This window comes from Pseudophryne corroboree, chromosome 1 (genome assembly GCF_028390025.1).
Source record: "Pseudophryne corroboree isolate aPseCor3 chromosome 1, aPseCor3.hap2, whole genome shotgun sequence".
In the NCBI taxonomy this organism is placed as follows: domain Eukaryota; kingdom Metazoa; phylum Chordata; class Amphibia; order Anura; family Myobatrachidae; genus Pseudophryne; species Pseudophryne corroboree.
The window spans coordinates 716,784,151-716,810,040 of NC_086444.1; the positions used below are offsets into that span (position 1 = coordinate 716,784,151).

General features: G+C 46.8%; 1 protein-coding gene across 4 annotated transcripts in view; it reads left to right on the forward strand.

The window, feature by feature from the left end:
* The window catches only part of MFSD12 (major facilitator superfamily domain containing 12), a 519,470-nt gene that overhangs the window by 110,474 nt on the left and 383,106 nt on the right, over positions 1 to 25,890 (forward strand). The gene's annotated exons all lie outside the window — the stretch shown is intronic.

A 25,890-nucleotide genomic window follows, 5' to 3' on the forward strand; every position in this document is an offset into this window, starting at 1 on the left:
ACTTACAGAGAAGTGAGGGTCCAGGATTGAGCGGCCATCTCCTCCAGCTGGGTGGAGGAGATTTTAGAGGAGTCGTAATTTTTTTCACAGGCGCTTTCAGCGCTGCTGCCACAAGACGAAGGAGAGACTGCATCGTGCGGTTAGCTTCCACCTGCTCCGCAAGGTTAGTGTACTCCCCCAGTACTGCACGCTCCCAGACACACAGCAGGTGCTGGGAGCGTGGTCTTCCGCGCTGGCCGCCCGCTCCAAGCTCCCCGCTGGCCGCCGCTACAGACCCCGCGGGACGCCGCTACATACACCCTGCTGGCCGCCCGCTCCATGTTCCCCGCTGGCCGCCGCTACAGCACCCCGCTGGCCGCCGCTACCTAGACGCCCGTGCCTATCTGTCCGCCCGGTGCTCTGGCCGCACGTTGCAAGGGGGGATGATTATCTCAGCGGGAACACACTGATCACAGTGCACTCCCGCTGCCCGCTATTCAGCCCAGCCGCGGACAGACAGGCTGCCGCCGCTGGGCTTCTACCTCCGTCCCCCGCTGCTCTCCGGCTCCCCGGCTCTCCTCTGCTAGCTATGGTGAGGGAGAAGGGAACAGCACTACGGCTGCACAGGGAGATCGCAGGACACAAGGGGGAATGATTATACAGCAGCACGAGGTGCAATGTTATCAAGAATAGGCATATTATGTTAGAACTAAAATATGCATAGGGATTCACTATGGATATTGTAGTATAGGAGTATACTACATATGTATATAGGCGGTAATATGTAATGTATGCCTGATCTGTTGTAACTAATATTACTGTAAATTGAAAATGCTCAATATTGGTTATTTTTTCTTATACTTAAGATATGGTGAAAGCACATGGCACTAAGCACATGGCTGGACACCATTTTAACTCCATTTCCTGGTTCTTTATCCAGGAATTTTTTTCTGCTGTTCTACAACACTTCCCCACTAGAGGAGCAGGGGTGGTGTTAGGAATTTTCTGTCACAAGAAAGTGTGCAGCAATTCTTTTCTAGTTATGTGCACGTTACTTATCTAAGGGTCCACGTGCACAGTGGGAATACCAGTAAGCATCCGGATATATATCCTAATCCTTTTTGAGCGGCTACATCTAACTGTTTATAACGTAGTCACAGGCTCATCTGGAGGGTTATGTATTATCTGTGAGAGCGCTGCGGAATATGTCTGCGCTATTTAAGTAATACCACTTTTACACTCGCACTCCCGGGTCACTCCCGGGATGCATCCCGGGATGCATTCCCGGGACTGACCCCTTTCACACTGCATTAAGACCTGGGATCGACCCGGGACAGCCCCATTTACCTTTTACACTCGCAGGAAAATCCCGGGATATTGCACGTGAACGCGCATCATCCCGGGATTCTTCTCAGTGTAAATGGGTACATGGACAATTTCCCGGGACGAGCATCCCGGGATTTCATCCCAGGTCAAAAGCAGGGTTGAACCCGGGACCGTCCCGGGAAGCTGTGTAGTGTGAAAGGGTCCGTCCCGGGATTCACTATCCCGGGACTGTTAAAAGGACTTGGATTGGAGCTTTCTTGGGCTCAGAAAAGCTGATGTCATCTTTTCTGAGCCCAAGGCCATTTCTAATGACATACTAATGCATTTGCAGGGATATCCCGGGATCAGTGTAAATGGGGCTGTCCCGGGTCGATCCCAGGTCTTAATGCAGTGTGAAAGGGGTCAGTCCCGGGAATGCATCCCGGGAAGCATCCCGGGAGTGACCCGGGAGTGCGAGTGTAAAAGTGGTATGTGGCCTTGGGCTCAGAAAAGATGACATCAGCTTTTCTGAGCCCAAGAAAGCTCCAATCCAAGTCCTTTTAACAGTCCCGGGATAGTGAATCCTGGGACGGACCCTTTCACACTACACAGCTTCCCGGGACGGTCCCGGGTTCAACCCTGCTTTTGACCTGGGATGAAATCCCGGGATGCTCGTCCCGGGAAATTGTCCATGTACCCATTTACACTGAGAAGAATCCCGGGATGATGCGCGTTCACGTGCAATATCCCGGGATTTTCCTGCGAGTGTAAAAGGGGTATAACTGATAATATATAATAAGAAAACAGTACCCATCAAGGGCGCATGCTAACATCGGCTGTGTGGTACAAAAAGATTCAATGCCAGACGCAAGGTTCTGAGTTTTTAATGCCACTAAGGAACCTAGTTCAGATGCAAGCGTTCCTATACGATAGATCGCAGCGAGCACCTGTGCGGGTGTGTGTGGGTTCATAGTTCTAATTCTATTATTAAGCCATTCAATATACCAGAGGCTATGACAGCATTTCTTGGTGTCAAAACTGTCTTGGTCCCGCCTGCACCTACACTTAATAACTAGTCAGAGTGGACATTCCACCTATGCTAAAGACAATGGTTATGCTGTAGTTGGGGTTTGGGTTACCGACATTATAGTCGCAGACGTAGTTAATAGCCAGTTCTGGCCTCAAATCAGTTTCGACGGCTTGTTACTTACATTGGTATATCGCCTGAGAATTTACGCATGTCTGCTATAGCTGTCAGCCATGTTAGTTCTCGTAGTCCGTCATCACTCTTTGTAGTGGACAGACGCTTTGCGTGGCCTTACACGAAAATGTGTTCTTTACTCCTAAATTAGAACGTTTTCAGTTCTTACGCTCCGGTGTGAGAGTCTATTTACAGCCATTGCCACACCAGTTCTTACAAGGAAAACTGCACCAGGGTTCAAATCTTTTTAACCTCAGTCTTTTCCAGTTGTTCTACAACACACGACACGTGCTCGAGAACGTGGTTTAACCGTCGTTCAGACAGAATGGCTGCTGCCAAGCCAATGGCATGGCAAGGTTTTTTAATTGTCTTGTTTCGTCTTTTGGGCAAGCAATTTTTCGGATGTCTCATTCGACATTATTACTGAAATCCACAGATCTGCGGTTACATAATTAGTGTTCAATCACACATAGAGTTCCATTGTCTACCACCTTTGTTGTGGTTTGTCAAGGCTACATCCAAGACTAGCCGGCCTGTGTCAGAAGACAAAAAGGCAGTTCTGTACACCGCAATTCAGTGGCTCCTAGATTCAAGGTATTACAATTTTGTTTGTAGTACCGCACCCAGCCGACTGTTATATGCCAAAAGTGGCTCAATCAGTGGAATTCATGCGGTCAGTGATTGCAGGTTTACAACCATTGAAATCATATTCTCCCTAGAAGTCAAGAATGCGTTTTTGCGTATTCAAAATTTTGCCACTACATCTGGCATAATTAGACGTGGGCAGTCCATCATTCAAACTCTCCTGTTTGGTTTCTCATCAGCGCCTCGGGTTGTCACGAGGGTGATGTCTGGGATAAGTTATTCTCAGATCCCGGCTGGTAATAATGGTTCTGTGCTTAGATAACCTTCTCATCACAGCTCTAGTTCAACAAATATTACTAACATACAATGACCTAGTTCAACACGGTGGAATTGTCAGATTCAAGATATCACTTCTGAATTCGTCTCAATCACTTAAATTCCTAGAAATGATTCTCCATAGGGTAGATCAAAGAAATTACCTACCAAAACATAAAGTACAGACAATTCGTGCTCAAGCACGCACAGTCTCGGTACATTTGTGCATTCGCCTCTTAGGCACAAGGGTGACGGCTTTCGAAGCGATTCAGTTCGGAAGGTTTCACTCACGTCCTTTTCAACTGGAGGTGCTCGCACAATGGTTGGGCTCGCATCTGCAGATTCACCACAGGGGGAGGTTGTCGCCACGGCCCAGAGTATCTCTAATCTGGAGGCTCAAAGTACACAATCTAACCGCACAATTCAGCGCCGGTCATTGGATAGTTCTAATGACGGACTCTAGACTCAGAGGTTGGGGAGCTGTAGTTCAAAATTATCAGCTCCAGAGTCTCTGTGCGGATCACAATAGATTGCTGTCTATAAATGTCCTGAAACTACGGGCAATTTACAATGCGCTCCGACAAGCAGTGCACATGCTTCGGTTTCGGTCTGTCCAGGTGCAGTCAGACAACGCGACGACGGTCGCATACAACAAACAAGGAGGAACGAGAAGCCGCATGGCAATGCGGAAAGTAGCTTGAATCCTCATTTGGCCCGAGCATCACCAAGTGATATTGTCGGCAGTGTTCATTCCGGCAGTGGGCAACTGGGAGGCCGATTATCTCAGTCGTCGGGATTTTCATCCAGGAGAATGGGCATTGAATCCAAAGGTGTTTCAAATGTTGGTCCAGAGGTGGGGTTACCCTCAAGTGGACCTGATGGCATCTCGCCACAATCACCAAACGCCCAGTATGTGTCCAGAACGCCAGATCCAACGGCAGTGGCGGCGGATGCTCACAATCGCGTGGCTGTACAGCCTCGTGTATCTATTTCCACCGTTTCCACTCCTCCACTTGGTTGCTAAAACGGATCACAAGAAAGTCCGCCACAGTCATACTAGTAGCGCCTCATTGGTCTCTGAGAGCTTGGTTCTCGGATCTTCGCAGACTACTCGCAGGTCCAGCGTACCTCCTTCTTGCTACCGGTAGAGGCAATGGTAAGAAAACAGACTTTCCTCCCGTAGCCTCAGCAATCCATGCGTCCAATTCAGGACCAAACCACTTAACCATACCAGGGCCAGCAGCTACTACGTGCAGGTATGTGAGCGGGGCGGCCAGCTTCCGCTGCCGCCCCGAGGTGTTTGTCCGCTCCCCAAGTTAGCGCGGCGGCGTTTAACGGGGCGGCTATTGAGACCGCACTCTTAGGAAAATTTATACCAACCATGTTACGAGCTAGGAAGCCGGTTAGGGCAGCTCATTATTACAGAATATGGCGTGCCTATATAGGTTGGTGGGAAGCTCGGAAGTTTCCGACATCATCTTTCAAGTTATTCCGTCTTTTGTTGTTTCTACAGACGGGGTTAGATGGAGGACTGCGTTTATCTACACTAAAGGTGCAGGTATCTGCTTTGTCAATTTAATTTCAAAAACGTTTGGCTCTATTGCCGTCTGTACACACTTTTCTGCAAGGTGTCCTCAGAGTACAGCCTCCATTCATTCCACCTACAGCGCCATGGGACTTGAATCTGGTTTTAGATTTTTTACAGTCTTCATATTTTGAACCCTTACAACAAGTGAATATTAAGTTTTCACTTGGAAAACTATTTTTCTTCTAGCCCTAGCTTCGGCAAGTCGGGTTTCAACTTTGGGTGCCTTGTCATGCAAGTCACCGTATTTAATGTTTCATGATGACAGAGCGGATCTTCGGACCAATCCCGCTTTCTTGCCAAAAATAGTGTCATCTTTTCACATCAATTAACTAATAGTAGTTCAATCAACCAATAGTAGGTCCTGTGTTAACAGGAAATAATGAAACTTTGGTTGTGGTACGCGCATTACGCGTTTATGTATCCCGAACGTCTACATTTCGTAAGACGAATACGTTGATGCGGCCAAGCTGGGTTGGCCAGCTTCTAAGCAGATCTTATTCATATAGATTAAACTGACCATACGTCAAGCTTACCTTCATGCTAGGTTACAGCTGTTTCCATTAGTAACAGCTCATTCCATACGTTTTGTGGGAACTTCATGGGCAGCTGGTCGTGGGACTCCTACGATGCAGTTTTGCCGTGCCCCTACATGGCCAGCAGTGCACACGTTGGTGCGCTTTTACAAGTTTGATACGTTGCGGCATCAGCTTATAGCTTTGGCCGCCTAGTGTTACAGGTGCCAAACAGCTCTCCCGCCCACGGGGGAAGCTTTGGTACGTCCCAAGAGTACTCCAGTGACCCCTAGTGGATGAAAAAGAAAATAGGATTTTGGTACTTACCAGGTAAATCCTTTTCTTTGAATCCATAGGGGGCACTGGACGCCCACCCAGAGCAGTTTTTACCTGGTTTGTGGTAAGTTCAGGGGATCTTATGGTAACACATTCTCACCGACTGGTTTAAACTTTCAAGTTCTATCGGTTATAGTGTCAACTGTTTAGTTGTCAGTAACGTTATGTGTCAACTTTATTGTTGACAGTTATTTTATAATGTAAGTAATTCTCCATTGTTCACTTCTCTGTCGCTCCTAGTCGGCTCAGTAAAAAACACAATGTCCAGGGAGTATGGAGGAGGGAAGTGGAGGGTTGCTCATTTAAATATTTAAATGTGCCTTCCTTTGCTACGCACCGTCCATATCCCAAGAGTACTCCAGTGCCCCCTATGGATTCAAAGAAAAGGATTTACCTGGTAAGTACCAAAATCCTATTTTTTTGGTCATCTATAACATTATATATTTGGTGTACCAAGACAATGAAATGGGAGCTGTGTTGCTCCATTGGAGATTTAAGCCCATGTTTAAATTAGATAATGAATGGTCTCTTTTGAGTCTCTATATTCATATAATTAATGATCACCTCTCTTTTTGGCTAGCAGCCCGTCAGATGAGTATATTGAAGATTTAATTTTTACGTTCAGTTCTTTTCTTGATAGAGATAGATCTTAGCAATTTTTTATTCATCATTCTTTATTTTTTTTTTTTTACTCCTCATCTCTTTCAGTTCTTCTACTCTCTGAGCTCCACTACCAGATATACTATGGGCTCAGTGGCGCACATGGTTAGTGCACCGCTGTGAAAGATAGTAGAGTCCCGGGTTCTAATCTATATTAACAAATAGTCCTTTAAAATATATTTATTCTATTTTTGTGATACACATAATTATGTTTCTCAAGTTGAGTTATTAGGCTCTGAATCATTGAGAAAATTTCTGTTTAATAAGTAAAATGTATAACAATACTGATTGCCGTATACAGATTTATAAATTTTTCCATTCAAGAGTCTCCTGAGTATGACACGATTCTTTATTATGTCTAATGAATTTTTATATATATTTCATTGTTGTTTTGTTTTTTTGATTTGATACTAGTTACAAGTCATTTCTGCCATATGTATTTACTGTGTGTTATATATACATTTAATTTGAGTAAAAGAGCCCATGTCTGTGATCTATATCAACTTGGATTACATTGATTATGGACAGCTGTTCCCCCTTAGCCGATCAGACCATAAATATCTGTTTCTCTGAAGGCAGGATCATTCCTTTGAAAAAGTCACGTGGAGCGTGACGAAACGCGTCAGAATCCCGCCCTCTTGCACACCTTGCTGAGGTGTCTCCACAGGTGTACTTGGACGAACGCAGCCTGATCCCGATCTGACCGAGTGTTTGCTATTAGCGGCTTTTGCACCTTTTGCCTCCACAGCCAGCAACCGTATCCAGGCGGACTTTACATCTCCTCCCCGCTGCTTAGCGGTCGTGGGCACGGCAGGACTGTTAGCCGGGGACACCCGGCTCTCACCAGCCCACTAGTGAGGTAATTACAGCATTTCACTCCACCTGATACTCTCAAGTACTCTCAATTGGGACGGCATTCATTCAATTCACAGTCACCTGTAAATCTCCATTACTGTAATCTTTGAAGAACACGGAACTCCGTAATTGACTTTTACTGTGGTCGTTATACACCTATGCTACAAGAGACATTACAATTTGAGACACCCTAGGTGTGACTAGTGCATTTTATCATATTTATGTATGTGCATGTTATCTTAACTATTCTTTTAATGATATATTAAAAATAACAACCTTTCTATTCATTGGCTCTCTTACTATTATTAACCCCTGACATACAGCGCAGCCGGTCTGTTGTTTTTTCCTGTCTGTTTTACCATTACACACAGTGGTCCACGGCAAGCGCAGTATCTCAGGTGTATTTTAATTTGATCAATCCTCTTTATATATGTTGATATATTGCTGAGGCGCTTTTCCAAGCAGATTTTCGTTGTTAAAATTATGTATGTATTTCCCTCAGACCCCTCAGGGTCGCAAGAATTTTATTTTGCCCGGTTACTGCTCCCTGTTATTGACGAATACTATGTCTTATGTCGACATAATGTTTCCTGGTTAAATCCACAACATTGGCATTCAGTACATGTTCATACACATTCAGAACACATTAATGTCACTAGGGACCCTGCTGTTCCTGACACACACACATATATAGAAATGGAGGGCGCAAGGTGAGTATTAGGTCAATAAAACTTTACTGCCAATTCTACACTCGCATAAATTTCAGTTTAAAGTCACCGGCGCAATGAAGAGAACCAGTGCAGCTTCCGGATAGCTAGCACTGATAACCGCCACGGCTCCCCAGATGACACGGACGCTGTAGTTTCCAGCTCCACGGACTCCAGCACGAGAACCAACACACTCCGGTAGTCCGGTCAGTAGGTCTCGCCTCCCACGTCCTGCTGGCCACGCCCAACGCGTTTCGTCACGGGACTTCGTCAGGGGGTGTGGCTGGCATCAATGTGTCAACTTTTTTATACCAATGCAACAGAGTTGCACCCATCTGTTCTCATACTTTACAATGAAATTTCATCAACCACAATTAACCATACAATTCCAAAATAACATATTACATAAATACATCGTACATAATACATACAACAATTGTTTAAAAACGCACTGAGATAACGACAAAGATCAGTATTAAGAGCAAAAACCCAGTAATACTTTAAATAACCCAATTAATATCAATTAGTAAATCATTCTTTATTTAACTCCTTACAAGAAACATCAATTCCCATTAAGACTAATCAAAAGGTTCTTTCGACACAATGTTAAAAATAGCAAACCCAATACATATATGTGCATATAAATAATAACCATTCATTCCAGTATATAAATGTCATCTTTAGATCAGTGCGTATCTAATTAACACTGCGTAAAATACATAATACCATTAAAAATGTTTAAGTACAAAGCTTTTCAATTAAAACAAGAATGCCATATGCATATAAAATACAAAAATATATACATATACAAATAGTAATATACACAAAGTATTTGTACTGTGATCCATATTATTACACATTACCTTACTTTTTAATATATATATATATATATATATATATATATGATGTATATATAGATATGTGTGTGTATATGTGTATTTAAAGGTGTATATTTATATTACAATTTATAATGAATGCTGAAGTAAAGTTATTCCTTCTCATGTGCTGGTCGCTCTGTTGATAAAGCTCTAGGTCAGCCGTGACAAGATTGGTCTCAAATCCTCACGAGGAGTCCGAGTGTTTATTCTTTCTCTTATGTCCTAGAGGATGCTGGGGACTCCGTAAGGACCATGGGGAATAGACGGCTCCGCAGGAGACATGGGCACTAAAAAGAACTTTAGATATGGGTGTGCACTGGCTCCTCCCTCTATGCCCCTTCTCCAGACCTCAGTTTGATACTGTGCCCAGAGAAGACTGGGTGCATTACAGGGAGCTCTCCTGAGTTTCCTGAAAGAAAGAATTTTGTTAGGTTTTTTATTTTCAGGGAGCCTGCTGGCAACAGGCTCCCTGCATTGAGGGACTGAGGGGAGAGAAGCAGACCTACTTAAATGCTAGGCTCTGCTTCTTAGGCTTCTGGACACCATTAGCTCCAGAGGGAGTCGGAACGCAGATCTCTCCTCGCTGTCCGTCCCGGAGCCGCGTCGCCGTCCTCCTCACAGAGCAGGAAGATAGAAGCCGGGTGAGTATAAGAAGACTTAAGAGGCGGCAGAAGACTTCATATCTTCACTGAGGTAATGCGCAGCGGCCATTGCTCCCACACAGAACACACACGGCAGGCACTGATGGGTGCAGGGCTCAGGGGGGGGGGGGGGGGCGCCCTGTGCAGCAATTTACACCTCTGGGACTTGTAAAACTAGATATATTGGCTCTGTGGGCTGTATGTGATTATCCCCCGCCAGTTTTTGAATGGATTCGAGCGGGACTGAAGCCCGCCGCTGAGGGGGCGGAGCTTGATCCACAGCACTCGCCAGCGCCATTTTCTCCACCGCACACGCTGAGAAGCTGGCTCCCCGAACTCTCCCCTGCTGAACACTGTGACAGAGGGGTTTAAAGAAGGGGGGGGGGGCACATAATTTGTCGCAATCAAAATTAATATATATATATATATATACTTCTCTGACGTCCTAGTGGATGCTGGGGACTCCGAAAGGACCATGGGGAATAGCGGCTCCGCAGGAGACTGGGCACAAAAGTAAAAGCTTTAAGACTACCTGGTGTGCACTGGCTCCTCCCCCTATGACCCTCCTCCAAGCCTCAGTTAGATTTTTGTGCCCGAACGAGAAGGGTGCAGTCTAGGTGGCTCTCCTGAGCTGCTTAGAAAAAAGTTTAGTTTTAGGTTTTTTATTTTCAGTGAGACCTGCTGGCAACAGGCTCACTGCATCGAGGGACTAAGGGGAGAAGAAGCGAACTCACCTGCGTGCAGAGTGGATTGGGCTTCTTAGGCTACTGGACATTAGCTCCAGAGGGACGATCACAGGCCCAGCCATGGATGGGTCCCAGAGCCGCGCCGCCGTCCCCCTTACAGAGCCAGAAGAGCAGAAGAGGTCCGGAAAAATCGGCGGCAGAAGACGTCCTGTCTTCAATAAGGTAGCGCACAGCACCGCAGCTGTGCGCCATTGCTCTCAGCACACTTCACACTCCGGTCACTGAGGGTGCAGGGCGCTGGGTGGGGGCGCCCTGAGACGCAATATAAACACCTTAGGGGGCAAAAAATGCATCACATATAGCTCCTGGGCTATATGGATGCATTTAACTCATGCCTGTTTTTCCATAAAAAAGCGGGAGAACGGCCGCCGAGAAGGGGGCGGAGCCTATCTCCTCAGCACACTGGCGCCATTTTTCCTCACAGCTCCGTTGGAGGGAAGCTCCCTGACTCTCCCCTGCAGTCCTGCACTACATAAACAGGGTAAAACAAGAGAGGGGGGGCACTAAATTGGCAGATAAATCTATACAGCAGCTATATAAGGGAAAAACACTTATATAAGGTTATCCCTGTATATATATAGCGCTCTGGTGTGTGCTGGCAAACTCTCCCTCTGTCTCCCCAAAGGGCTAGTGGGGTCCTGTCCTCTATCAGAGCATTCCCTGTGTGTGTGCTGTGTGTCGGTACGTTGTGTCGACATGTATGAGGAGGAAAATGGTATGGAGGCGGAGCAATTGCCTGTATTAGTGATGTCACCCCCTAGGGAGTCGACACCTGACTGGATGGTCTTATGGAAGGAATTACGTGATAGTGTCAGCACTTTACAAAAGACTGTTGACGACATGAGACAGCCGGCAAATCAGTTAATACCTGTACAGGCGTCTCAAACACCGTCAGGGGCTCTAAAGCGCCCGTTACCTCAGGTGGTCGACACAGACCCAGACACGGACACTGACTCCAGTGTCGACGGTGAGGAAACAAACGTATTTTCCAGTAGGGCCACACGTTACATGATCACGGCAATGAAGGAGGTTTTGAACATTTCTGATACTACAAGTACCACAAAAAAGGGTATTATGTGGGGTGTGAAAAAACTACCCGTAGTTTTTCCTGAATCCGATGAATTAAATGAGGTGTGTGATGAAGCGTGGGTTTCCCCCGATAAAAAACTGCTAATTTCTAAAAAATTATTGGCATTATACCCTTTCCCGCCAGAGGTTAGGGCGCGTTGGGAAACACCCCCTAGGGGGTGGATAAGGCGCTCACACGCTTATCAAAACAAGTGGCGTTACCGTCTCCTGATATGGTCGCCCTCAAGGAACCAGCTGATAGGAAGCTGGAAAATATCCTAAAAAGTATATACACACATACTGGTATTATACTGCGACCAGCAATCGCCTCAGCCTGGATGTGCAGTGCTGGGGTGGCTTGGTCGGATTCCCTGACTGAAAATATTGATACCCTGGACAGGGACAATATATTATTGACTATAGAGCATTTAAAGGATGCATTTCTATATATGAGAGATGCACAGAGGGATATTTGCACTCTGGCATCAAGAGTAAGTGCGCTGTCCATTTCTGCCAGAAGAGGGTTATGGACGTGACAGTGGTCAGGGGATGCGGATTCCAAACGGCATATGGAAGTATTGCCGTATAAAGGGGAGGAGTTATTTGGGGTCGGTCTATCGGACCTGGTGGCCACGGCAACGGCTGGGAAATCCACCTTTTTACCCCAGGTCACCTCTCAGCAGAAAAAGACACCGTCTTTTCAGGCTCAGTCCTTTCGTCCCCATAAGGGCAGGCGGGCAAAAGGCCACTCGTATCTGCCCCGGGGCAGAGGAAGGGGAAAAAGACTGCAGCAGACAGCCTCTTCCCAGGAACAGAAGCCCTCCCCCGCTTCTGCCAAGTCCTCAGCATGACGCTGGGGCCTTACAAGCGGACTCAGGCACGGTGGGGGCCCGTCTCAAGAATTTCAGCGCGCAGTGGGCTCACTCGCAAGTGGACCCCTGGATCCTGCAGGTAGTATCTCAGGGGTACAAATTGGAATTCGAGACGTCTCCCCCTCGCCGGTTCCTGAAGTCTGCTTTACCAACGTCTCCCCCCGACAGGGAGGCGGTATTGGAAGCCATTCACAAGCTGTATTCCCAGCAGGTGATAATCAAGGTACCCCTCCTACAACAGGGAAAGGGGTATTATTCCACGCTGTTTGTGGTACCGAAGCCGGACGGCTCGGTGAGACCTATTTTAAATCTGAAATCCTTGAACACTTACATACAAAGGTTCAAATTCAAGATGGAATCACTCAGAGCAGTGATAGCGAACCTGGAAGAAGGGGACTATATGGTGTCTCTGGACATCAAGGATGCTTACCTCCATGTCCCAATTTGCCCTTCTCACCAAGGGTACCTCAGGTTTGTGGTACAGTACTGTCACTATCCGTTTCAGACGCTGCCGTTTGGATTGTCCACGGCACCCCAGGTCTTTACCAAGGTAATGGCCGAAATGATTCTTCTTCAAAGAAAAGGCGTCTTAATTATCCCTTACTTGGACGATCTCCTGATAAGGGCAAGGTCCAGAGAACAGTTAGAGGTCGGAGTAGCACTATCTCAAGTAGTACTACGACAGCACGGATGGATTCTAAATATTCCAAAATCGCAGCTGATTCCGACGACACGTCTGCTGTTCCTAGGGATGATTCTGGACACAGTACAGAAAAAGGTGTTTCTCCCGGAGGAGAAAGCCAGGGAGTTATCCGACCTAGTCAGGAACCTCCTAAAACCAGGCCAAGTGTCAGTGCATCAATGCACAAGGGTCCTGGGAAAAATGGTGGCTTCTTACGAAGCGATTCCATTCGGCAGATTCCACGCAAGAACTTTTCAGTGGGATCTGCTGGACAAATGGTCCGGATCGCATCTTCAAATGCATCAGCGGATAACCCTGTCTCCAAGGACAAGGGTGTCTCTCCTGTGGTGGTTGCAGAGTGCTCATCTTCTAGAGGGCCGCAGATTCGGCATTCAGGACTGGGTCCTGGTGACCACGGATGCCAGCCTGAGAGGCTGGGGAGCAGTCACACAGGGAAGAAATTTCCAGGGCTTGTGGTCAAGCATGGAAACGTCACTTCACATAAATATCCTGGAACTAAGGGCCATTTACAATGCCCTAAGTCATGCAAGGCCTCTGCTTCAGGGTCAGCCGGTGCTGATCCAGTCGGACAACATCACGGCAGTCGCCCACGTAAACCGACAGGGCGGCACAAGAAGCAGGAGGGCAATGACGGAAGTTGCAAGGATTCTTCGCTGGGCGGAAAATCATGTGATAGCACTGTCAGCAGTGTTCATTCCGGGAGTGGACAACTGGGAAGCAGACTTCCTCAGCAGACACGACCTCCACCCGGGGGAGTGGGGACTTCACCCAGAAGTCTTCCACATGATTGTGAACCGTTGGGAAAAACCAAAGGTGGACATGATGGCGTCCCGCCTCAACAAAAAACTGGACAGATATTGCGCCAGGTCAAGGGACCCTCAGGCAATAGCTGTGGACGCTCTGGTAACACCGTGGGTGTACCAGTCAGTGTATGTGTTCCCTCCTCTGCCTCTCATACCCAAGGTACTGAGAATCATAAGAAGGAGAGGAGTAAGGACTATACTCGTGGCTCCGGATTGGCCAAGAAGGACTTGGTACCCGGAACTTCAAGAGATGCTCACGGAAGACCCGTGGCCTCTCCCTCTAAGAAAGGACCTGCTCCAGCAGGGACCATGTCTGTTCCAAGACTTACCGCGGCTGCGTTTGACGGCATGGCGGTTGAACGCCGGATCCTGAAGGAAAAAGGCATTCCGGATGAAGTCATCCCTACCCTGATCAAAGCCAGGAAGGATGTAACTGTGCAACATTATCACCGTATTTGGCGTAAATATGTTGCGTGGTGTGAGGCCAGGAAGGCCCCTACAGAGGAATTTCAACTGGGTCGTTTCCTGCATTTCCTGCAAACAGGACTGTCTATGGGCCTAAAATTAGGGTCCATTAAGGTTAAAATTTCGGCCCTGTCAATATTCTTCCAAAAAGAACTAGCTTCAGTTCCTGAAGTTCAGACGTTTGTCAAGGGGGTACTGCATATACAGCCTCCTTTTGTGCCTCCAGTGGCACCTTGGGATCTCAATGTAGTTTTGGGGTTCCTAAAATCACATTGGTTTGAACCACTCACCACTGTGGACTTAAAATATCTCACATGGAAAGTGGTAATGCTGTTAGCCCTGGCCTCAGCCAGGCGTGTCTCAGAATTGGCAGCTTTATCCTATAAAAGCCCTTACCTAATTTTTCATACGGACAGGGCAGAATTGAGGACTCGTCCTCAATTTCTCCCTAAGGTGGTTTCAGCATTTCACTTAAACCAGCCTATTGTGGTGCCTGCGGCTACTAGGGACTTGGAGGATTCCAAGTTGCTGGACGTAGTCAGGGCCCTGAAAATATGTTTCCAGGACGGCTGGAGTCAGAAAATCTGACTCGCTGTTTATCCTGTATGCACCCAACAAGCTGGGTGCTCCTGCTTCTAAGCAGACTATTGCTCGTTGGATTTGTAGTACAATTCAGCTTGCACATTCTGTGGCAGGCCTGCCACAGCCAAAATCTGTAAAGGCCCATTCCACACGGAAAGTGGGCTCATCTTGGGCGGCTGCCCGAGGGGTCTCGGCTTTACAACTTTGCCGAGCAGCTACTTGGTCAGGGGCAAACACGTTTGCTAAATTCTACAAATTTGATACCCTGGCTGAGGAGGACCTGGAGTTCTCTCATTCGGTGCTGCAGAGTCATCCGCACTCTCCCGCCCGTTTGGGAGCTTTGGTATAATCCCCATGGTCCTTTCGGAGTCCCCAGCATCCACTAGGACGTCAGAGAAAATAAGAATTTACTTACCGATAATTCTATTTCTCATAGTCCGTAGTGGATGCTGGGCGCCCATCCCAAGTGCGGATTGTCTGCAATACTTGTACATAGTTATTGTTACAAAAAATCGGGTTATTATTGTTGTGAGCCATCTTTTCAGAGGCTCCTCTGTTATCATGCTGTTAACTGGGTTCAGATCACAAGTTGTACGGTGTGATTGGTGTTGCTGGTATGAGTCTTACCCGGGATTCAAAATCCTTCCTTATTGTGTACGCTCGTCCGGGCACAGTATCCTAACTGAGGCTTGGAGGAGGGTCATAGGGGGAGGAGCCAGTGCACACCAGGTAGTCTTAAAGCTTTTACTTTTGTGCCCAGTCTCCTGCGGAGCCGCTATTCCCCATGGTCCTTTCGGAGTCCCCAGCATCCACTACGGACTATGAGAAATAGAATTATCGGTAAGTAAATTCTTATTATATATGCAGACAAATGCCCGGCACTCCACCTTGTGGATAACATCGACCTTGGTGCCCTCCAAAAGCAATGTATAGATAGTTGGAATAGGCGGCACTCACAGGAATTCTTAAAGAAGAAAATACTCAGACCGAGTAGTCTATTTTGTCGGACAAAATAGACTACTCGGTCTGAGTATTTTCTTCTTTGAGAATTCCTGTGAGTGCTGCCTATTCCAACTATATATATATATATCTATATATATATATCTATATATATATATATATATATATATCTATATATATATATATATATATATATATATATATATATATATATATCTATATATATATATATATATCTATATATATATATCTATCTATATATATCTATATATATATATATATATCTATATATATATATATCTATCTATATATATATCTATATATATATCTATATATATATACAGATCCCTGCACACTCACATAAACTCTGCCAACAGCTGGGGTGCCAATCAGAGTCCAACCCACTTAGAGGTGGGACCCATAGTACAGTACAAGGTTATCCACCTAGTGGAACAGATAGCACTCTCCAGACTTTAATCTCAATTATTCAGCAAAGAGAATTTAATAAAGGTAATCTCACAAGTAAGATTACCTTTTTTAAATTCTCTTTGCTGAATAATTGAGATTAAAGTCTGGAGAGTGCTATCTGTTCCACTAGGTGGATAACCTTGTTATATATATATATATATATATATATATATATATATATATATATATATATATATATATACATATATAGTGGGTGGACCGGCACTCCCTCAGTGATACGTTGGTGTGCCCTCTGGTGAAAAGAGGTAAAACGATAGGCAACGAAGCAAACAGCGGCACTCAGGGTCTTATGCAAAGTTCAAGTGTATTGAAATCACTCACCTTGACAACGGGACTTGCGTGTCCCGAAAACGTTGGATTTTATGGAGTGATTTCAATACACTTGAATTTTGCATAAGACCCTGAGTGCCGCTGTTTGCTTCGTTGCCTATATATATATATATATTTAATATAAAAAGCGCTATCTGGGGATTTTTTCCCCCCAAAGTTATTGGCGCTGGGTGTGTGCTGGCATACTCTCTCTCTGTCTCTCCTAAGGGCCTTGTGGGGGAACTGTCTCCAGATTAGAGATTTCCCTGAGTGTGTGGGGTGTCGGTATGCGTGTGTCGGCATGTCTGAAGCGGAAGGCTCTTCTAGGGAGGAGGTGGAGCAAATGAGTGTGGTGTCTCCGTCGGCAACGCCGACACCTGACTGGGTGGATATGTGGAATGTTTTAAATGCAAATGTGAATTTATTACACAAGTAGCCCTGCCTTTTACTGTGTCGCAAGGACCTTCTGGGTCTCAAAAGCGCCCACTATCCTAAGTTGTAGACACGGATACCGACACGGATTCTGACTCCAGTGTCGACTATGATGATGCGAAGTTGCAGCCAAAATTGGCTAAAAGTATTCATTATATGGTTATTGCAATGAAAGAGGTGTTGCATATCAGAGATGACCCCTCGGTCCGTGACACGAGGGTGCGCATGTATAAGGAAAAGAGACCTGAGGTAACCTTCCCCCCATCTCATGAGCTGAACGAGTTATTTGAAAAGGCTTGGGAATCTCCAGATAAAAAACTGCAGATTCCCAAAAGGATTCTTATGGCGTATCCTTTCCCGGCTAAGGACAGGATACGGTGGGAATCCTCCCCAAGGGTGGACAAAGCGTTGACACGCTTATCCAAAAAGGTAGCGCTGCCATCTCAAGATACTGCAACCCTCAAGGTTCCTGCTGATCGCAGGTAGGAGACTACTTTGAAGTCAATTTACACACATACTGGTACCTTACTCAGACCGGCGATAGCGTCTGCTTGGGTTTGTAGCGCTGTAGCAGCGTGAACAGATACCTTATCTGCTGATATAGATACGCTGGATAAGGAAACCATTTTATTGACCCTGGGTCATATTAAAGATGCTGTCCGATATATGAGAGATGCTCAGAGAGACGTTGGCCTACTGGGTTCCAGAGCCAACGCTATGGCGATTTCTGCTAGACGAGCCCTATGGACCCGACAATGGACGGGTGATGCCGACTCGAAGCGGCATATGGAGGATTTACCTTACAAGGGTGAGGAATTGTTTGGGGAAGGTCTCACGGACCTAGTTTCCACAGCTACGGCAGGTAAATCAACTTTTTTGCCTTATGGTTCCTCACAGCCTAAGAAAACGCCACATTATCAGATGCAGTCCTTTCGGTCGCATAAACCCAAGAGAGTACGAGGATCTTCCTTTCTTGCCAGAGGTAAGGGCAGGGGGAAAAAGCTGCCAACCACAGCTAGTTCCCAGGAGCAGAAGTCCTCCCCGGCCTCTACAAAATCCACCGCATGACGCTGGGGCTCCGCTGAGGGAGTCCGCCCCAGTGGGGGCACGTCTTCGACTTTTCAGCCACGTCTGGGTTCACTCACAGGTGGATCCCTGGGCAATAGAAATTGTTTCCCAGGGTTACAAGCTGGAATTCGAAGAGGTGCATCCTCGCCGGTTTTTCAAATCGGCCCTACCGGCTTCTCCCCCAGAGAGGGAGATAGTTTTAAATGCATTTCAAAAATTGTGTCAACAAGTGGTGGTCAAAGTTCCCCTGCTTCAGCAGGGGATGGGGTATTACTCAACCCTGTTTGTAGTCCCGAAACCGGACGGTTCGGTCAGACCCATTTTAAATTTAAAATCCTTAAACCTATACTTAATAAGGTTCAAGTTCAAGATGGAATCACTCAGAGCGGTCATCGCCATTCTGGAAGGGGGGGATTATATGGTGTCCCTGGACATAAAGGATGCATACCTTCATGTCCCCATATATCCGCCTCATCAGGCGTTCCTGAGATTTGCTGTACAGGATTGTCATTACCAATTTCAGACGTTGCCGTTTGGGCTTTCCACGGCCCCGAGGATTTTCACCAAGGTAATGGCGGAAATGATGGTGCTCCTGCGCAAGCAGGGTGTCACAATTATCCCATACTTGAACGATCTCCTAATAAAAGCAAGATCAAGAGAGCATTTGCTGAACAGAGTATCACTTTCCCTGAGGGTGTTGCAACAGCACAGCTGGATTCTCCCGAAGTCACAGTTGGTTCCAACGACCCGTTTGCCTTTCTTAGGCATGATTCTGGATACAGACCAGAAAAGGGTTTATTGGAAAAGGCCCAAAAACTCATGAATTTGGTCAGGGACCTCTTGAAGCCAAAAAGGGTGTCGGTGCATCACTGCACTCGAGTTCTGGGAAAGATGGTGGCGTCTTACGAGGCCATTCCATTCGGCAGGTAACATGCGAGGACTTTTCAATGGGACCTTCTGGACAAGTGGTCCGGGTCACATCTACAGATTCATCAGATGATCAGCCTGTTCCCCAGGGCCAGGGTATCTCTCCTGTGGTGGCTGCAGAGTGCTCACCTTCTAGAGGGTCGCAGGTTTGGCATTCAGGAATGGGTTCTGGTATCCACGAACGCGAGCCTCCGAGGTTGGGGAGCAGTCACACAGGGAAGAAACTTCCAAGGTCTCTGGTCAAGCCTGGAGGCTTGTCTTCACATCAACGTACTGGAGTTAAGGGCCATATACAATGGCCTTCGTCAAGCGGAGAATTTGCTTCGCGACCTACCGGTTCTGATTCAGTCAGACAACACCACCGCAGTGGCTCATGTAAACCGCCAAGGCGGAACAAAGAGCAGAGTGGCAATGGCAGAAGCCACCAGGATTCTTCGCTGGGCGGAAAATCATGTAAGCGCTCTGACAGCAGTCTTCATTCCGGGAGTGGACAACTGGGAAGCAGACTTCCTCAGCAGACACGATCTACATCCAGGAGAGTGGGGACTTCATCAGGAAGTCTTCGCAGAGATTGCAAGTCAGTGGGGACTGCCTCAGATAGACATGATGGCGTCACGCCTCAACAAGAAACTACCGAGGTATTGCGCCAGGTCAAGGGACCCTCCGGCGGTGGCAGTGGATGCCCTGGTGACTCCGTGGGTGTTCCAGTCGGTCTATGTGTTTCCTCCTCTTCCTCTCATCTCCTCCAAGATATTGAGAATCATAAGACGAAGAGGAGTGCAGACAATTCTCATTGTTCCAAATTAGCCGCGAAGGGCCTGGTATCCGGATCTGCAGGAAATGCTCACAGAAGATCCGTGGCCTCTTCCTCTCAGAGAGGACCTGTTACAACAGGGGCCCTGTCTGTTCCAAGACTTACCGCGGCTGCGTTTGACGGCATGGCGGTTGAACGCCGGATCCTAGCGGAAAAGGGCATTCCAGATTGAGGTCATTCCTACTCTGATAAAGGCTAGGAAGGACGTGACAGCAAAACATTATCACCGTATATGGCGGAAGTATGTATCTTGGTGTGAGTCCAGGAATGCTCCTCCGGAAGAATTCCATCTGGGACGTTTCCTTCACTTCCTACAGACTGGAGTGAATTTGGGCCTAAAATTAGGCTCCATTAAGGTTCAGATTTCGTCCCTATCCATTGTCTTTCAGAAGGAATTGGCTTCTCTCCCAGAAGTACAGACCTTTGTGAAGGGAGTGCTGCATATCCAGCCTCCTTTTGTACCTCCAGTGGCACCCTGGGACCTTAACGTGGTGTTGCAGTTCCTTAAGTCTCACTGGTTTGAGCCTCTTAAAACGGTGGAATTAAAGTTTCTCACTTGGAAAGTGGTCATGCCGTTGGCCTTGGCATCGGCAAGGCGAGCGTCTGAGTTGACTGCTTTATCGCACAAAAGCCCCTATCTGATTTTCCATGTGGATAGAGCGGAGTTGCGGATTCGTCCTCAATTTTTGCCCAAGGTGGTTTAATCTTTTCATATGAACCAACCTATTGTGGTGCCTGTGGCTACGCGGGACTTGGAGAATTCCGAGTCCCTTGATGTGGTCAGGGCTTGAAAATTTATGTGGCCAGAACGGCTCGGGTTAGGAAAACAGAGGCAGTGTTTGTCCTGTATCAGGCCAACAAGGTTGGCGCTCCTGCTTCTAAGCAGACTATTGCTCGCTGGATCTGTAACACGATTCAGCAGGCTCATTCTACGGCTGAAAAGATAAATAAAATGAATATATAGACTTGACTATATAAGAGAGCGCGAAAATAATATAATATAAAAACAATTTATTATTACCTTCTGAGGAAACCGACAGCCAGCTACGTTGGAGAAACGTGTAAAGGTGATAGCCACTTCACCCACCTTGTTACCAGCTTTCAATACCGGCATTGCCACTGTGTTGATTACCTGTGCCGCGGACAGCTGCTTCATCCCAGCTTTGGGATCCACCTCCTTGCAGATCACCTTTTTTGTTGCCGGCCGCTCTGTCCCAGTCGGGGACGAATCATCTGCAGACCGCTCGTGCTGCTTGCGGCTGCGCTGCCCCAGTCCGGGATTCACCGTCTTCTACATCGCTGCCTCAGCCCTTGTGCTATAGGGTCTGGCAGCGTCTCCCTGCATTCCACGGCTACAAGTGCACCGTTTGGAGTTCAAAGGACGGGAGGCACAAAAATGCTAGCGGTGAGATATTTTATGTACCAATCACGGGGGCTGTGACTGCACTACATGGATGAGGAGGATCATTAAATCATATCCAGCAGAGTGTCAAGCTCTACTTCGGCGCATATCTCCACTATATCTAAAGGCCAGTACCCTTAATAAGGTATACATCCACATTTATTCTTCAATACAGGGAGCCATTCATTGGTCCGGGACATTTATTTACATCTTTGTCCATGTAAGAATCTTTGGACATCTATAAATACGTTTAAATTGGGACTGGTCATGGACATAAGTCTACTGGTTTATAATGGTTCAAGTGATGTGATGTGGTTTTATTATTATAACAAATTTTGATCTATTTACCATGACCGTCTCGACTAGGAGGGCGTTGTGGATTCACCAAGGGAATGCTGAGACTGACTCCGAGAATTACTGGAGTATCTTCCCTATGAAGGTGTAACCTGGTTTTGGGATGGCTTTGTTAAGTTGATCTCGGCAGATACCACTGGTAAGTCTACCTTCTTGAGCTATGTTCCCTCACAACGGTTGGTGACGCATTTTTTGTAGGATGCAGTCATTTTGACCGGTTGGATACCATTTTTTCCCCTTCTGTGCAGGTAAAGGAAGGTGAAAAGGTAAGAGGTCTGCAGCCTTTTTAAGTTCGCAGAAGCAGATATCGTCCTCTGTTTCTACCACACCCACCGCATGTCGCTGGCTCTATCTTGCTGGAGCCCACACCGGTGGGAACTCGTCTAATACTCTTCGGTCAGTCCTGGAATGAACTTGGACCAGTGAGTTAAGAATAGAGTCTTATAATAGATCTTACCGATTCTCCTCTGGACGGGAAGGTAGTATGTGGCGCCATACAAGAGTTGGGTCAGGATCAGGACATTGTCCTGCTGTCCCTGTCACACACACACAAAAAAAGCTGTTATTCAAGCTTTTTCGTGCTTCTGAGCCCGGACAGCTCTGTCAGAACAATCCCAAAGAGATGGAATCTCTCAGGGCAGGGATCTCCAACCTTTAAAAGAAGAAAAAGGATTTTAATGCGGTTTCATCCGCATTAAGATTACCTGGGTTTGCTATTCAGGATTGTCATTGCCATTTCACCGGATTGATGGCAGTATGATGGTTTTCCTTCAATAGTAAGAGCCATTATTATTCTGTACTGGGACGCTTTCCTGACTACGGCGAGATCAAGAAACAAGTGGTACAAATCTTTGTTTCTCTCTGACAGTTCTTCAACACAGAGAATCGCTGTTGATCCCAATGACGCAGATATCTGAGTTGGGAATAAGATTAGATACTGAACTGTTGAGAGTTTGTTTTTTCCTGTGGAAAGAGATCTGAGGATCCAGAGTCGGATCAGATTTGCAACGGTGTAAACCCATCAATATGTTGCGGCCTACGAGGCCATTCGGTGAGGAGGTCAAATGCCAGAGTTGTTTTTGCGGGACCAGTTGGACATGTGGTCCGGGTCTCGCCTGCACATGCACCGGAAAATAATCCTATTTTCCAGGACCAGGATATCTCTCCTGTGGTGGCTTCACAGTTCTCACCTCCTAGAGGGACGAAGGTTCGGGATCCAGGATTAGATCCTGGTGTCCATGGTTACAAGTCTCCGAGGCTGGGGAGCAGTCTTTCCAGGGGAAGAATTTCCAGGGAAAAAGGTCAAGCCGGGAAGCTTGTCTGCAATAAGCATTCTTGAATTAAGAGCTATTTACAACGGAACATCTTCTTCGCGATCTGCCCGTCTTCATTCTGTCGGACGACTTAACAGCAGTGGCGTAAGTAAGCCGCTAGGGCGGAACGAGGAGCAAAGCGGCAATGGCAGAAGCCGCAAAAGTTTTCAGCTGGGCGGAAAGGCATGTAAACGCTCTATTAGAGGTCTTCGTTCCGGGTGTAGACAACGGAGAAATAGACTTCCTCAGCAGACACGATCTCCATCCAGGAGAGTGGGGTCTTCATCAAGAAGTTTTCACAGAAGTGGCAAGTCTTTGGGGAATTCCTCAATTAGACATGATGGCGTCTCGCCTCAACAAGAAACTTCAGGGATATTGTTCCAGGTCAAGGGACACTTGAGCAATAGCAGTGGACGCCCTCGTGACACCATGGGTGTTTCAGTCGGTCTATGTGTTCCCTCCACTTTCACTCTTTCCGAAGGTGATAAACATAAGAAGAACAAAGGTTCAGGCGATCCTCATTGTTCCGGTCTAGCCAAGGAGGGCTTGGTATCCAGATCTTCAAGACTTACTCATAGAAGATCCCTGGCCTCTTCTTCTATGAGAGGACCTGTTACAGCAAGGACCGGGCGTGTATCAAGACTTACCGCGGCTGCGTTTGACGACATGGCGGTTGAACGCCATATCCTAGCCTGAAAGGGTATATCCGGTGAAGTCATTCCCACATTGCTTCAGGCTAGGAAAGGAGTAACGGCGAAGCTTTACCACCGTATTTGGAGGAAGTATGTGTCTTGGTGGGAATCCAAGAAGGCTCCTACGGAAGAATTTCAGCTGGGTAGTTTTCTCCATTTTTTTTTGCAAGCAGGTGTAGATGCAGGCCTAAAGTTAGGCTCCATTAAAGTGCAGATTTCGGCCTTATCAATTTTCTTTCAAAAAGAATTGGCCACCCTTCCAGAAGTTCAGACTTTCGTGAAAGGAGTGCTGCACATCCAACCTCCGTTTGTGCCCCCAGTGGCACCATGGGACCTTAACGTGGTGTTGCAGTTTCTTATGTCACACTTGTTGGAACCTTTACGAAAGGTTGAGTTAAAATTTCTCACTTGGAAAGTGGTCATGCTATTGGCCTTGGCGTCCGCAAGGCGGGTGTCGTAATTAGCAGCTTTGTCTCACAAGAGCCCCTATTTGATCTTCCATGTGGATAGAGCGGAGTTGAGAACTCTGCAACAATTTCTCCCAAAAGTGGTTTCTGCGTTTCACAGGAAACAACCTATTGTGGTGCCTGTGGCTACTAAAGCCTTGGCTGATTCGAAGTCTCTCGATGTAGTCAGAGTTTTGAATATTTATGTCACCAGATCGGCTCAGATTGGGGACACAGAGGCTCTGTTTATCCTGTATGCTCCCAAAAATTGGGGCTCCTGCCTCTAAGCAGACTGTTGCACGCTGGATCTGTGATACGATTCGGAATGCTCATTCTACGGCTGGATTTCTGTTACCGAAGTTGGTGAAGTCCCATTCTACCAGGAAGGTGGGCTCTTTTTGGGCGGATGCCCAAGGAGTCTCGGCGGTTCAACTTTGCCGAGCAGCTACTTGGTCGGGTTCAAACACTTTTGCTAAGTTCTGCAAGTTTGATACCCTGACTGATGAGGACCTCATGTTTGCTCAATCGGTGCTGCAGAGTCATCCGCACTCTCCCGCCCGGTCTGGAGCTTTGGTATAAACCCCATGGTCCTTACGGAGTCCCCAGCATTCTCTAGGACGTATGAGAAAATAGGATTTTAATACCTACCGGTAAATCCTTTTCTCTTAGTCCGTAGAGGATGCTTGGCGTCCGTCCCAGTGCGTACTGTATCTGCAGCTATTGGTTGTGGTTCCACTCATGTGGTGTTTCTTTTCAGTCAAGTCTGTTGCTGCTGTTGTTCATGCCGTGGCATGCGATATGTGATTATTGGTCGTGTTTACACACAGGTTGTGTTACATTTTCGGTCAGCATATTGCTGTATGTTTTTCATGCCGTCAGCTGGTGTTCTATTGAATGCCACGTTCTGCGGCATGTTCGAGGTGTGAGCTGGTATGTTTAAACAATAAATTCTTTCCTCGAAATGTCCGTCTCCCTGGGTACAGTTCTCTAACTGAAGTCTGGAGGAGGGGCACAGAGGGAGGAGCCAGTTCACACCCATTCAAAGTCTTATAGTGTGCCCATGTCTCCTGCGGATCCCGTCTATACCCCATGGTCCTTTTGGAGTCCCCAGCATCCTCTACGGACTAAGAGAAAAGTATTTACCGGTAGGTATTAAAATCCTATTTTCTGGAGTCCAGTGTCAGACACTGCAGTCATGGCGAAAATCGCAGCCAAAATGGCCGCCGCACATGCGAAGTAGTCAAGTTGGTCTCCAGAACATGGTGGATTCTATCACTTTCTAGGATGCAATAGAGAAATGATACACAGAATCTGAATGGTTGCTATGGCAACATCACCACTTTTAATTTTTAGAAGTCATAGTAAATTTACCCCTAAGTAGGGGGGAATGGGTTACTATCTCGCAGTAATGGCTGCCACAGAGCATCTTAAAAAAAAAAAAAAAATCGGTGAGTATAACCTCCCCTTCCCCCCCCCCCCCCCCCCCCCCCCCCCCCCCCCCAATCAATCCGTACACCTCCAAGATAAAGTGTTTGCTGCAGCAGCAGAGCCGTGCTCAGAAAGTAAAGTCTAGTACACACTGTGCAGTTCAGATTAACACACTCCACGGAGCGACAATCTGATCAGTATGCGCCATGTACACTATTTTAACATTGGCGATTGGACACCTCAAACTTAAATTCTTAAAATGCGACCTCCTGACCTGACCGTTGTTTGAAGCCGTTTATGGACTAGCGCATCTATGCATTTATCAGGCAATCGATCAAATCATTGCATAGGTGTCAAAATCACAGTTCAGCATAAATCAGTAAAAAACAAAAACAAAACGACAAAAACACAACATTTATTCTAGAGATTAAATCAAATCTATGTGACAGTTATTA